The 14288-nt window shown below is 32.0% G+C and overlaps 1 protein-coding gene across 5 annotated transcripts in view; it reads right to left on the bottom strand.

The window, feature by feature from the left end:
• Positions 1 to 14288, bottom strand: part of LOC126756663 (14-3-3 protein zeta) — a 48846-nt gene that overhangs the window by 17846 nt on the left and 16712 nt on the right. Inside the window, exon 1 of one of the 5 annotated variants that reach the window (XM_050469885.1) lies at positions 9821 to 9877. The exons of 3 other annotated variants lie outside the window; for them this stretch is intronic. The gene's annotated coding sequence lies outside the window, so the exon portion shown is untranslated. Of the gene's footprint in view, positions 1 to 9370; positions 9390 to 9820; positions 9878 to 14288 lie in introns of those variants that run through there. One more of the 5 variants, XM_050469886.1, reaches the window with a different exon arrangement.

The raw sequence follows: 14288 nt of genomic DNA, 5'->3' as shown, positions 1-14288 counted from the left end.
TCATTTCACGATCCAATGACACATACTCGCAAAATACACTGCAATCTACAAACATATGTATGTGAAGGCTATCAAAAATGGAGATCGGAAATTGCATTAACTCATTGAAGCAGAGCAATGAGGCATAGAGCAAGCAGAAAAGTCTGAGTGCCATTGGGCCAACGTCATTTCCACAAACAGTATTTCAGTGAACACAACCACGGAATTCAGCGTTGAGTCATCCAGCAGCAGTCACTCACTCAGTCTGTTGTCGGTTATTGCTCTGCTTGATATAAATTCACAAACATATGTATGTACATATGTACATGCATGTACAAATATATTATATTGTATAAAACTATATATATTTGTAATATTATAAGCATGTGCGAATTCATTTTAAATTGAACTGAGCAATGAGAGGCACACACAACAGCAATCGGCTGCATGATCACTTTCGGTGGGCGGCTGTGCAAAAAAACACACAAAAGTCGACTAAAGCTAGCGAATATAAGTCATGCCGCAAACAGGAAGTATGAATAGACGAGTGCATGTGTGTAAGTAGCATTATTATTTACGATACACCAATATGCATTTTTTTTGACAGAAAACGAATTCAATCAAAAATAGCGAGCAGCAAATTTTCAAGTTGTCCATTTTCGTAAGTGTTTTGCACAGTTAGCAAAAGCTAACAGTATACCGTGTAGTTGTCACAGAATTAGTCACCAACTTGATTAGCATAAAAATGCGGAATACGTATGTATGTTTGTAATTTGGGTTTCGAAAATTTAAATCAATATACATATAATATATATGAATGCATGTACATACATATGTAGTATGTATATGTTTACGCGCCACACATACTACTAAAAATAAAGGTATATAGTATGTCTTAGGGTATCCATTATTTCTTAATTTAACTTTTTTTTGCAAACGTCACATGAAGTTTCACTTTTTTCCTTAAAAACAGGATTCAACATAAACAGGCGTTTTTTTTTTCAATTTAAACCGTGCCTAAACTATATTTTTTTCCTCGGTATATAATAGCCTCGAATTTTTTAGCAAGTAAATCTACAACTTTGTAAAAATGTTATTCTAACACAAAATTCTAAAAAGATCTCATTAATTTTTTCCATAAAAACATTCTTTTAAATGTTAAATTTATACATGAAATGACCTGTGCATTCATGCAAGTGATTTTTGCATTATGTGTTGCTTATACGCCATGGTATACGTATGTACATGGTGTGAATGCTCAATTCACAATGAGTTGCCAAAAAGAAATCAACAACCAAAAAGCGAGCACGTGCCTACACAAATGAAACATTTTTGCACTTCAGTTAATTGGCCATTTTAGGGAAATTTCGCAAAGAATTTGGCACATAGCTTTATGGCATTTATTTTGCTCTCGATTCGAACTTAGGCAATTAGCGGTCATTTGCAATGAATTGTTACGCGAAAACAAAAACGAAAATATGCAAAGAAAAATATACAAAAAAAAATTGTTGCGGGCAACAAAAAGGTATTTAAGAAAGCTGTTTATCGTTGTTGTAAAGGCAAATAGTTTATTTTGTAAAGCGTTTCCGACAGTAATCCGGTAAAATTGCTAAAATTTTAGGTTATCGGTTATGCCTCAAAAATACCGCTACAAATGAGCATTTAATGTGTCGTAAATAATATGTAATTTTGCATAGGTAAAATGGAGCAATTTCTTCTTCCAAGAAACGCAAATCAATCAAATAATAATTATTATGCACGCACAGCAAAGAGTTCAATGGCTTCATCACAGGCAGTAGTAGGTTCAAGCACGAGGCACTACATATTTTTCGACACTAGTATTTCTAGCAAAGTCAGTGCGGTCATTCAAACGATTACATACATTTGACTAATCGGTAGAGACCGGCCGGCCGGCAAGACTCATATACATATAATATATATTGAGGGAGCCACACAGAAGAGCAGAGCACATTGTATACGGAGAACCATAACTCAATCATATGTAAGTATGTATGTATATACAAGAAAAGCCGCTCGTGGCAAAGTAGCGAACACTAACGCACCGTCATACTCGCTCAAGCTCATGGTAATGATCAACACTATTGTAGGTTATGCACGATCGGCGCGCCATTTCGATTATATTTGTAAATTCTTCGTAGACATTTGTGTCATTCACGAAACGACTACCTTTATAGCGCTAAAGACAGAAGCACATAATCAGCATACTTATTAGTACATAAATTTATTTATGTAAATACAAACAGCGCATAAGGCTTATACACTTGCTCATATGAATATGTTAATAAAGCATTATCTAATAAGTTTTACATGAAACCAAGCGCCAAATTTCGTTTATCGCTCATAATAAATAATTGAAATTGCGTTAATTTGTATGCGGTGCTACGCTCACTATTGCTCACAGAAATATGCGATTAAGTGTATGAATGTATTAAACAAAATGTGTTGAATTAACGCCTGTGGAATGTGTGTGCTTACATATGTACATACAAACACGTATATATTTATGAGGAAAATTATGCATATATCTACATACATACATATATAATATGTATAAATATATGTACACATAATATACGTATTTGTATATTTATGTATATACAAATTTATGCATAAGTAATTTTTCATGTCTAATAAATACATATGTGCGTCTGCGTGTGGGTGGTTGCTATATTGCCTCAAATTATCTTTCACTAGCCAGCTCACCCCAACTCCCCTTGGCCCGCTCATCAACTTTTTTATTGTGTAGTCTTCGATTTGCTGCTGCTATTTGTTGTTGTATGCCTAGTGTGTGTATGGTATTTTATGTGAAATAAATGTACAGAATATTAATGCTGTTAGCTGTCAGTTAATTTTGGCAAAGCAATTCCTTTTCGCCTTTTAATTACCGTGTACAATTTAAATGCGTTGAAGCATAAACTCGCGGAATATATGCATAAATAATTGATAATATTTGTGGGGTTTTCTGAATAATTGAGTGACTTAACAATATATTATATTATATAAAATTCTATTAATGAAACTTACTACCCGTTTTCAACGCATTTTTTTTTAATTTTTCATAAGTTTTCAGCGATTCGACGAATAACAAAAACACAATTTTAGTATTTAAAACCAAATTTATGTAATTAATACGAATATTAAGTGATTAAAAAGCAGAAAAAATGTTTAAAAAATAAAATAAAAAATATTAAAAAATATTAAAAAAAAACGTTTTTAAAAAAATAAAGTATTTAAAAAATAAAAAAGTATACAAAAAAATAAAAGAGTATTTAAAAAAAAATAAAAAAATATTTAAAAAAATCATTAAAAAAATAAAAAAATCATTAAAAAAATAAAAAAGTATTTAAAAAAATAAAAAAATTATTAAAAAAAATAAAAAAAAAACGGATTTAAAAAATAAAAATAAAAAAGTATTTAAAAAAAATAAAAGAGTATTATAAAAAATTAAAAAAGTTTAAAAAAAAAGTATTTAAAAAAATAAAAAACGGATTTCAAAAATAAAAAAGTATTTAAAAAATAAAAAGGACTTAAAAAATAAAAAAGTATTTAAAAAAACATATTAAAAAACTAAAAACAAAGTATTTAAAAAATTAAAAACACACCATACAAGCTATTCCCCCCTTTTACTTACAATTATTTAAAATATTTTATGATTTTTCGTTCCTACGATTACTCTAAAACTTTCCACATAAAACTAAATACGATAAATACTGTGTGTTTTCATCAACAACTGTAAATAGTAGATTTTCCGACGAACAAACAAATAATTGCGTTGTGTTCCCGATAAACATGTGTGTACACAAAGGCAAACAAAGGCAGAATATATTTATTAACGAATGCTGACGTAATGTGCATATTTTTATACGCATACATACATACATATACATTTTTTGTTTAAATTTAAGGCAAGTGGAAGTAAGTAAATGAATAATTGAATAAAAAAATCCAATGTGCTTGAGCAGCAAACGAACAATATATGGCAGTAGTAATTGAAGAACCCAAATATGCAACGAATACATTTATACATACAATAATTGTAGGTTTATACATACATACATACATACAGGTACATATGAGTGTATGTACGAGAAACTGTGTGTAGGTACTTAAAATATTGCGCACTTGACATTCAAAAAATCGACGGCGACAAACAAAATAATGTAATAATGAAACAGCCACAAAAAAGTGGAAGAAATAACATGCTGATAGGCGTAAATGCCGATTGGACTTGTAATAAAAGCACATCAACTGAGGAAAAAAAATTAAAAATAAAAAATCGAGCTTTTATTACCACGTTACCGTATTTATTTTTTGCACACAAAATTATGTATGTATATATAAAAAACGGCTTCGAAGTTCTGAAAGCGCGCGACTTTTGCTTAACAATTTAAAAGCGGGCATAAAAAATGAAAATGAATGCCCGACGAACCAGTAATGCTATATGAAACCGACAGTTATGGCTTTACAGCAACACACACACAGCGCATTCTAAAACTCGCACCTCTAATAACGGCCTAGTGAATGACATTGCATACAATGTGAAATGCCATAAAATATTAAAGCATAACATGAGGTAGGGTTCACAAAAAGTGGAAGGGCACACATTTACTTTTATATACGCTTAGAAAATTCCAGAAAGCAGTAAGTAATGAAAATGAAATTGAAAGTAAATAAGTACCTACTTAACACACAGTAAGTACGAAAGAAAGAAAAGGTGATTTAAAAAAAATTGGCTGTTATGAAAACGGTGTACAAATTGCAATAACAATGAGTTTAGAAATTTGCAGATATTACTGTCAAGTTTGGCTGATAAGATATAATTATTATTTCGTAAATATCGAAGGCTTGAGTAAAGACTACGAATGTCTTTCGGAAAGTAATGCTTACAAAATATTTAAAAGAAATATTTATTTTGTTGTGTGGATATGTTTTTTTGACATTTGCGGCAACCACCTTTTTAAAAAAAAATAATATTACTATTCATTTACTTAATAGCTTGCATAATTATAAAAAATAACAATTTTTAATGTAAATATCTAATGATATACATATATGTATTTGATGAAAGATATAATGAAATGAAAAAAATGTAAAAATATAAAATAAATATTAAAAAATAAATAAAAAATAAGTAAAAACTAAATAAATATAAAAAAAATTTAAATAAAATAAAAATAAATGATATTTCTTTTTTCAAGGTTTATAATAACAAATTTTAATCGAAATATCAAATGAAAGGGTTAAAAATAAATAGAGATTGAAACAAAAAATATTAAAATATTTAAATAAAATAAAACATAAATAATCTTTTTTTCAAGGTTGCAATAACAATATTTAATGTATGTACATACATATGTATTATATTATTAAATATTTAATAAAACGGTAACATAAAAAATAAAATTCAATGAAAACAATATGTAAAATAATAAATTATATGTAAAAAATAAATAAATTTAATGAACAAATATTTAGATTTAAATAACATAAAAACTAAATATTTAAATTAAATCAAAATAAATAATATTTTTTTCAAGGTTTATATTGACAAATTTTAGTGTAAATATTTAATGAAACGGTTAAAAAGAAAAATTTAATATAAATATATTTAAAAAAAATGAAATGAAATAAAATAAAAAATAAATAAATATAATAAGAGAAATATTTAAATTAAAATAAGATTAAATAATTAAATAAAGATAAAAATATTTAAATAAAAAAAGTAACATTTGTTCAAGGTTGCAATAGCAATATTGAATGTAAATATTTAATGAAACGTTTCAAAACAAAAAAATATAATTATTTTAAATGAAAAAATTGTAAATAATAAATAAATTTTAATAAATAAAATGTTAAAAAAATATATAAATATAAAAACCAATATATAAATTTAAATAACAAAAAAATAATTTTTTAAACAGACAAAAATATTTAAATATAATAAAAAAATATTAAAAAACAATATGTAATAACAATATTTTTTTCAAGCTTTCTTTTAATTGTAAATTTTTTCCATTCGATATCATCTAACTAAAGAAAATTAAATTTAAAAAATAAAATATAATAATCAGCTTTTTTTATTGAAAAAAGATTATTTTCCAATTAAATTAATTGTCATTGCGCCTACACAACTGCATACATATTACTTTATTACTTGGCAGCAAATTTGCATCTCCCAACCGTACCAAAATGGCTGATAAGAAATCTTAAGGCCTCTTCAGAAGTCTACAGCGAAAAATTACTACATATAATATATACAAATGTACATATGTACCTATGTATGTTTGGCTGTAAGTTCAACAAACGAATGTCGTCTTTATAGCACACGCGACATCGCGTCTATGAAAATGTTTTGCCAAATTTTCATTTCGAATGCAAAAGCAAATATCAAAAGAAAATTAGCAGATGGAAAGAGCAAACAGTAAGAAGAAAAAAAAATAAGGATGAAAATGAATTTGACGTTGCTAAGCGAAACTTTTCAAAAAATTTAGGTGAAGGCAAAGGCGCAAATAGCACTCAGACAAATATATATAAAGGCGCTTATAGGCAAGAACAGGGCCAAGAACAACAGGGTGGTGGGTAAAACGACTCAATTTGGTAAAACAAATAAATTTCGAAAAATAAAGCAAATGAATTAAAAAAGTTTTAAGGCGCCGAAAGGACGGCGAGGACGTTGAGGAAAGACACACATTCATACATGCATACATACATATGTACATACTAAGCTGCCGACAGCGACTACTTAAATTGAATGGAATAGGTGAGTAAACTCAAACTCAATACAGCCACCTCCTCATATATACATATGTACATAGATTTTATATGTACAAATGAAAGTATATTTGTGTTATGTATGTAAGCCAATAATATATAAATCAAGCGTAAAAAGGAAAATGCCAAATACATGAGATGACAAGACAGAATCAGCGATAAATAAAATAAGATATATTTTACAAATATATTTGTATATCACCGCAAACAAAATCTATGGTAATAAATCCGACGAATCATATAATTGCTTTCACGCAGCATTCCTTCAAATGTTGTAAAGGAAACAAGCAGAAATATGAGGTTATATAGAAACCAATGAAGAATACCACAACTCCCACTGGCAAAACCGACATGTGCCACCCACATACTAAAGTGTAAGAGCTCGTCTAACTAATTTCGGCACGCACCGAACGGAAATGCGCAGGTAATTAAGAAGTTTGTTGAACACCAGCGTTGCATTTGCGAAACATATACATACATACGCACGTGAAAACAGTATAAGTAATCAGAAGAAAATTACACCCACCCACTGACCGGGCTCTCAAAAACATCAAATACACAAAATGCGTGGTAAGCAGAAAAATTGGGCGTTGAAGAATTTGTGTGTATGTACGTTTGTGGCATGGAGGATGGCGGTGCAGAAAAGCAATTCGTTGACTTTCTTTAGTTTCGTTGCGCTGATATATTTGAATTGGTGAACTCTGTGCAAAAAGGTTGTCGAAATCTCATTACAAGTTCAAAAGGCACGTTGCCAGCAACGAACAAAGGAGCCAACGTCTGGGAATACACAGCAAATGGTAATGACATTATAAATATGGCGATTTAGATGCTCCAGGTTAAAAAGGTTCGTCGCAACCCACATTTGTGACAAATGTAAAAGCGTTCTAAATATATGTATGTGTGTACAAGAAATTGAAAGCAATTACTAAAGTGAAAAGTTCCAACAAAATATTTCCACAAAGTAAACACAAAAGGATATGCTGTCAAATTGAAGAGAGTTGCCATTAATAAATTATGCTTAGAAACTACAAATAAGAAAAAAACGTATTTGTATGCAAACAAGTAACAATTATTTGAGTGTTATTCATAATTTATGTAAAACAATTTTTTTATTTAATTATATTGCTTGTGTATAAGATTTTAATATATTTTCTTTGTACGCTTTTGCTTGGTTTGTTTCTCCATGACGGCAGAGAACCGCATTACAGCACTATCATCCCCACCACTATATATTATATATTGTACTATGTACGTGTGCCTGTATATATGCAATATGTGCAGTGATGCATCATAACGCAGCGCCGCGCATTCTTTGTGCATACATATATCATAAATTTATAATTAAAACTAAATGCAACAGAATATAAAAGCGCATTATAACGAGCGAAGCAAATGGTTCTAATAAAACGTTTATTAATAAAGCAAAAGTATCAAAAGATGAGAGAAGTGTTCTCAAATGCTGCGCGGTGATGCTTTGGAGAGTAAAAGCATATTTATTTTGATGTGAGTGGCAACAGTGGAGTACAAAATTAATTGAAGATATAAAAACTGGCGTAATATGAGAAATGAATGAACGCTAACAGCTGGAAGCAGCTAATTAGAAGTATTTCGAACGAAAACATAAAATTACTAATCAACATAACGTTACCTAAAATGCAAAATAGCGTAACATCAAGCCAAGGAGAAACGATTAATAGAACCAACTCATATTGAAACAAAATTTGAGTTTTGGTATAAAATGGATATAAATAGTTATACGTTATTTTGCATTTTAGGTGACGATATAGTCAACCTTAAATTAGTAATGGAAAAAGTTCTATTGTACTAATTTCCTTTTCAAAATTTATTCGCTTTTTACGTATTTTCCATAAAAAATTGTTTATTCTTATCGCTTACGCATATGGCAACACACCCTTGACCTCCACGGCATGTGACAAACATGCGAAAATTTATAAAACTTAAAAATTAAATAAAAGATAACTGGCGTCACGCTAATGCAATGCGAAGGAGTGCCAGCAATGTTTGCTGATACTCGTACAACCGACTGGTTAACTGAACGTGTAGTGGCGTAGCAAACAAGAAAATACTGGAGTTTACGCAAAAGTGGGTGCGTTTTGTCGAAGAAGAAAGTATTGCGTCTAAATTGCTGCTATTTTGGAAACTTTTTTTTTATAAAATATTTATATTATAGTTATGTATGCGTTTATATGTTTATAAAATGTTGACAAAATATAAATTATAGACTTTTTCAAATATTATGTACAAATAAATTCGCAAACATAACCTAAAACCTAGTAAAATTTACAATTTTAATAGCATAGCGCACATTTCGGACAGCCGTAGCAACATTTATGAAATAAAATTAAAAGTTTAAGCCACAATTCGCACTCTAACTAACACCTGCTTTAAATGACTTCCTAAGCACACAGAAAATTCACATTTAAACGACAATTTCAATTTGGCAATATCGTCGCAATTATTTTACTTTCACAAGCTACAAAAGGAAGTTGAGAAAAAACAAATTCTCCATTAATAAAGATACATACTTCTTTAAACTTGAGTTTGTTTGTATGCTTCACTTTAATTATTTTCTTTTTACCTTAACTAACTTATAGTTGTATAAATGTGTATAAGTATGTAGGTATGCTTTTCTCCAATACTTCTACTGCTCCTAATCTAAGCAAAAATGCAACGCCTAACAAATCCAATTACGAATTTAGCTGCAGAACGAGCCAACACAGATGTTGCAGATTCTGCGGCACAAAATTGCGAGACACTGCCGCCGACTTAGTGGCTACTACAAACGACGCGTTCAAATACTTTACACGTTTTCACGTCTTTTCACAAATCAATATGTGGTTTTTCTACTACTTTGCCAGCACTTTTTACTTTATTGCTTGCTTTTAGTCAATTGTTACACACTTCGCAAATGTGGAAAATTTCGCACTGCAACCAAATCGAATAAGTGTCTTTGTGTGTATATATGTGAGTGTTTGATTACTCTTTACTTTTTTTTCTTTGTTTGCAGAATAAATTTAATGGTACTGACTTTTTCTTTATAATTTGCTATTTTGCGTTCACGCAACACCGACAAGAAACATGCTAACACGCTTCTCACCGCAACTTAACTACCAACATGCCAATTGGCCAAATTGGAGTTGAGCATCAAAAACGCAAACGCCGAATGAGCCTCGGCAATTGGACAAAGTAACGAGCGCGACTACGCGAGTAGCTGCAAATCAGCGAGATAACGCATGAGCGCCGCAAACAAATGGGCGAGCGAGTTAGTGAGAGGATTGCCAGAAAACTAAGCTAGCAACGATTATGTATATGCTGTTTGTGGCACTCGCTGGAGCGAATTTGGAGCCGACCGGGCAAAAAGCTGCAACCGCACATACATATACACATAGAGCTAGGGAACTTGTGCGCAGCATATGAAGGTGGGGAGTGTGTAAAGCGCCGATGGCAACGATTACTTTGCAGCACTGACGCCGTCAACGACGTCGACGTACTGACTGGGCACCTCGACTCGACAAGCTGCAGCTTGACGAAACGCAAGCGAGATTTCAAGACTACCTTATATACAGCATAGTACACACACACATACAGATGTAGTTATATACATAGCTAGATCCAGACAATGGCATATCAATTGTACTGGTAAGACAGAAGCTTAGCTGTGGCCCAATATAAACGCATGCGGCAGCTAAAAGCTGCAGCACGCGGAGGCCAATGTTAGCTAGTCCATGCCGCTGGCCACTTTTATGTTACTACAGCAACAACTCAGCGCTGCATACCAAAGCGGCTAGCCGAGTACAGTAGTGTGAAGAGACGGCAAAATTGCAGTGGCAAAACGGCAGCGGAGAAAAAATCAAAATGCCGACTGCAGCGAGTGAGACAAGTTGGTGTCCGATTAGGTATCGAGTGCATGATGATTACATTTTTCCATAGCATTGGAATTCCGTGAATGCGTATGTACATATACATACATATATGTGCATGTGTGATTGCACATGCATGCGTATAACTCGATTTTCGAGTTCCCAACAAGCAATGGCGTGGCCTGAACTTAATGCAACTTCGTGTGCACTAAACTATGCGCGTTGCTATGGGCCACCAACAGTACTAGATTGCTGCTTTACAGTAGCAATAAAAAGCTTAGAAAACGATGAGTAATATGCGGCAATTGAAAATGGAGTGAGGCAAATGGTGTTATCGTTGCGATTGTTGTTGTTGTTGCAGTAGTCATTAATTTTGAAAATTATGCTGCTACCGTGCTGCGTCATCTTGCGCAGTTGAAATTGAATAAAAACATCGTTGAAGAGTCTGTGACGGCGTTGCAATCAGCTAACTGCTGGTAATTGTCGCTGAAAAATATAATTCAGCAATTACGAATGTATGTAAGAGCTTACGTGTGTATTCGATCATGTCAAGGCTGCAGTTAGGCGTTAATGATGAAAATTCTGCAGCTATAATTTATGCTTATTTAATCACTTCTTAGTACACACAACAGAAATATAGTTTTGTGAACCGAGTAGTTGTAATTTTTCTTGATATTGTTGTTATGAGACTCCGTGTTTCAATGTTTCGGTCATCCCTGATTTGGTGAACCAATAAAATCACTACGTTTATACTAGTTAGCATAAAACTAGTTTGGAATTCACAAAATTTTATAACGGACAGCAAGTCATCGAAGCACTTCATAGACCTTATAACGTATCTTCTTCTTTACTGGAGGGTGGAGTCATATGTTCACGCAAGTGAGGAAAGTTCTCTGATTACCATTCACTTGGGAGTGGCCAGAAACGTTTCTTTTACATATGGCTTAAACAGCTCACGAATTCCGGTCTTAGAACAAGGGGGTAGCCAAAGAACATCCGTTTGAAGGCGACGTAAAGTGTGAAGGCGAACCATCACTCCTCAGGGTTGTGCTCTGAGTTTGGAACCCGCCACGTAAAAGAACTTCCCCAATGAAAACAAAACAACAGCCTCGTAAAAGAAACCCCCTATAATACTTATGTATATAAATTAATTATTATCGAGACGAGCTGAGTCGATTTAGCCATATCCATCTATCTGTCTGTATATACGGGAACTAATCCCTCAGTTTTTGAGATATCGATCTGAAATTTTCATTTTTTCTCCAAGAAGCTGCTTTTTGGGTACCGCCTATATGGGACCACTTTAGTATACATATAGCAGCCATAGGAACCGATGAATGAAAATCAAGTTTTATAGCCTCGGAGCAGCCAAAATTATTGTTTTACCTTGTTTTTTATCACAAAATTATAATTCCCATACAATCACGAAATATTTTATATATAAAATAAGACTCCAATTTAATTTAAACACAAAATACTGTGAAAAATATTAACTACATGTATGCATGTATAACGGCACCTGGAGAATACAGTACAATTTTAGCATTAAGTAAATGATTCACCGGTGAAAACTTTCAAATCCACTCGCCTCTTGCTTATATTACATAAATTAAAGTGACTTACATTCGCACTGATATTTCGGCTAAACAATAGACCAAAACACAAGGAACTACTGTTGAATGACATAAAATACTCCTAAGTGCAAGCAAATGGAATTCCGTGTGCAGAGATGCATTCACGTACGAGTTTCACAAGCATTTATTGACCTGAAAAAGTGCCATACACGAGGCGACGCATTGGTCTTTTGGCTGCAGCCATTACTATGTACAGCCAGGTATATATGCATGTGTGTGTGTGTGTGTGTGTGTGTTCAATGTGCTCGTGCATGCATGTCAGCATGTATTACTTGTAGTTCTGCCGCCAAAACGATTCCGTACGGCAATTCCACCCACGCATTTAGTATTTATAGGTTCACACAAATGAACAAATACACAAGCGGTCAGACATATAGCTGGCTTATTAAACTGAAGCATATGTATATAGAGATGAATATGTAGGAGCGTTTGTGGGCCAGGTTTGTGTGATAATTGTTGATAGCAAGAGATTTGGTGAATTAATTTAATTTTCAATTGTCATTTGCACGAAAGCAGTAGCTTAAAACGTACTCAGACAACGCAAACACACATGCACACACATACACTTATACACAAACAAACCAATAGAATTGTAGCTAACAGACAATAGTGGAAAGGCAGTCAGGCAATGTAGACGCAGCCGCGGTCAACATTTAAATGAAATTATCTTCTGTAGCTCTTTCAAGCGATATATAGAGATGAATATGTAGGAGCGTTTGTGGGCCAGGTTTGTGTGATAATTGTTGATAGCAAGAGATTTGGTGAATTAATTTAATTTTCAATTGTCATTTACCAGCCAGACACACTGCACACACATACACTTACACAAACAAACCGGTCTATTCAAAAAGTCTTATGAAAATTAAATCAGAAAACTCATGCAAGTTGAAAGCACAGAAAATGTAAATGAAAACAAAAAAATAGATAAAAAAAAACTAATGAAAGTATTGCACAAACAATAGTAAACTATTTGAGCACACACACAGCACGTAGTATATACAGTTACTTATTAAAAATCATAAATGCATGAATGTCAGAAACAGTTAGGAAAAAAAACGAAGGAAGGAACAAAAGGCTAGAATTTAATTGAAAAACTAACAATGATAGTAGTTAAGAAAATGAAAAATAAGAGAAAAAATTAAAAAAAAAAAATAAAACGAAAAATAAGAAAAGTTTGAATCAGTGGAAAAGCTACAACACACACTCAAACTAAGCATGCGCCTGTGTAAAAAATCGTTCAAGTGTAGCGGGGAGCATTTGCAGCGCCAATAGCTAATCGAAAAATGTATGCAATATTGGAGGTTATGTGCAGCATTTACAGATTTGTTACACTTGACGGCGTATAGATTCGTATGAATGTTATGCGAGTGCTGCACATAGCGAGAATGAAGAATAAATTACTAGATAGAGAGAAAATAGGTATAAATAAAAAATAAAATCTTTTTAAGACAAAAAGAAGAATTATGAAGACCCATGAAAAATTAATCGATTTTAGGAAGTTATTTTAGTGAAAATATACAGGAAAAATTTTTAACATTTTTAAGGGAAATTTTTGTAGCAAAAATATACAAGAAAAATGTTTCTAACATTTTTAAGGGGTCATAAAAATATTTCTAACATTTTTAAGGGGTCATATGGGTTTCAAAAAATCCAAATTTTTTTATTGTCTTATTAAATTCTACAACACCTATAGAATATTTTTCTAAATTCAAGTTGATCCGAGTAATAGTTTCGGAGATAGAGCCTTGAGAACTTGTGCGCTCGTTGCTAGTCGGGCTAAGTGCGCCGTCCTTAAACGCGTTTTTCTCGAAACTGTGTTTTTGAAGTCAGTTTCCAAGATTTCTAGAGGAATATGTACTCAATTGATCTTCATGAAATTTTAAACAGGTCTTTGAGATACACTTCTTAAAGACATGGACGAAGAATTTTTTTTTCGATTACAAATATTTGAAAAAAAATCTCGAAATTTTCATTATTTTTGTAAAAATGTCTGCCAAAAATC

The sequence above is a fragment of the Bactrocera neohumeralis genome, chromosome 4, assembly GCF_024586455.1.
Source record: "Bactrocera neohumeralis isolate Rockhampton chromosome 4, APGP_CSIRO_Bneo_wtdbg2-racon-allhic-juicebox.fasta_v2, whole genome shotgun sequence".
In the NCBI taxonomy this organism is placed as follows: domain Eukaryota; kingdom Metazoa; phylum Arthropoda; class Insecta; order Diptera; family Tephritidae; genus Bactrocera; species Bactrocera neohumeralis.
Note: the sequence above shows the minus strand (reverse complement) of the source record. Positions and strands in the feature narration are given on the sequence as shown.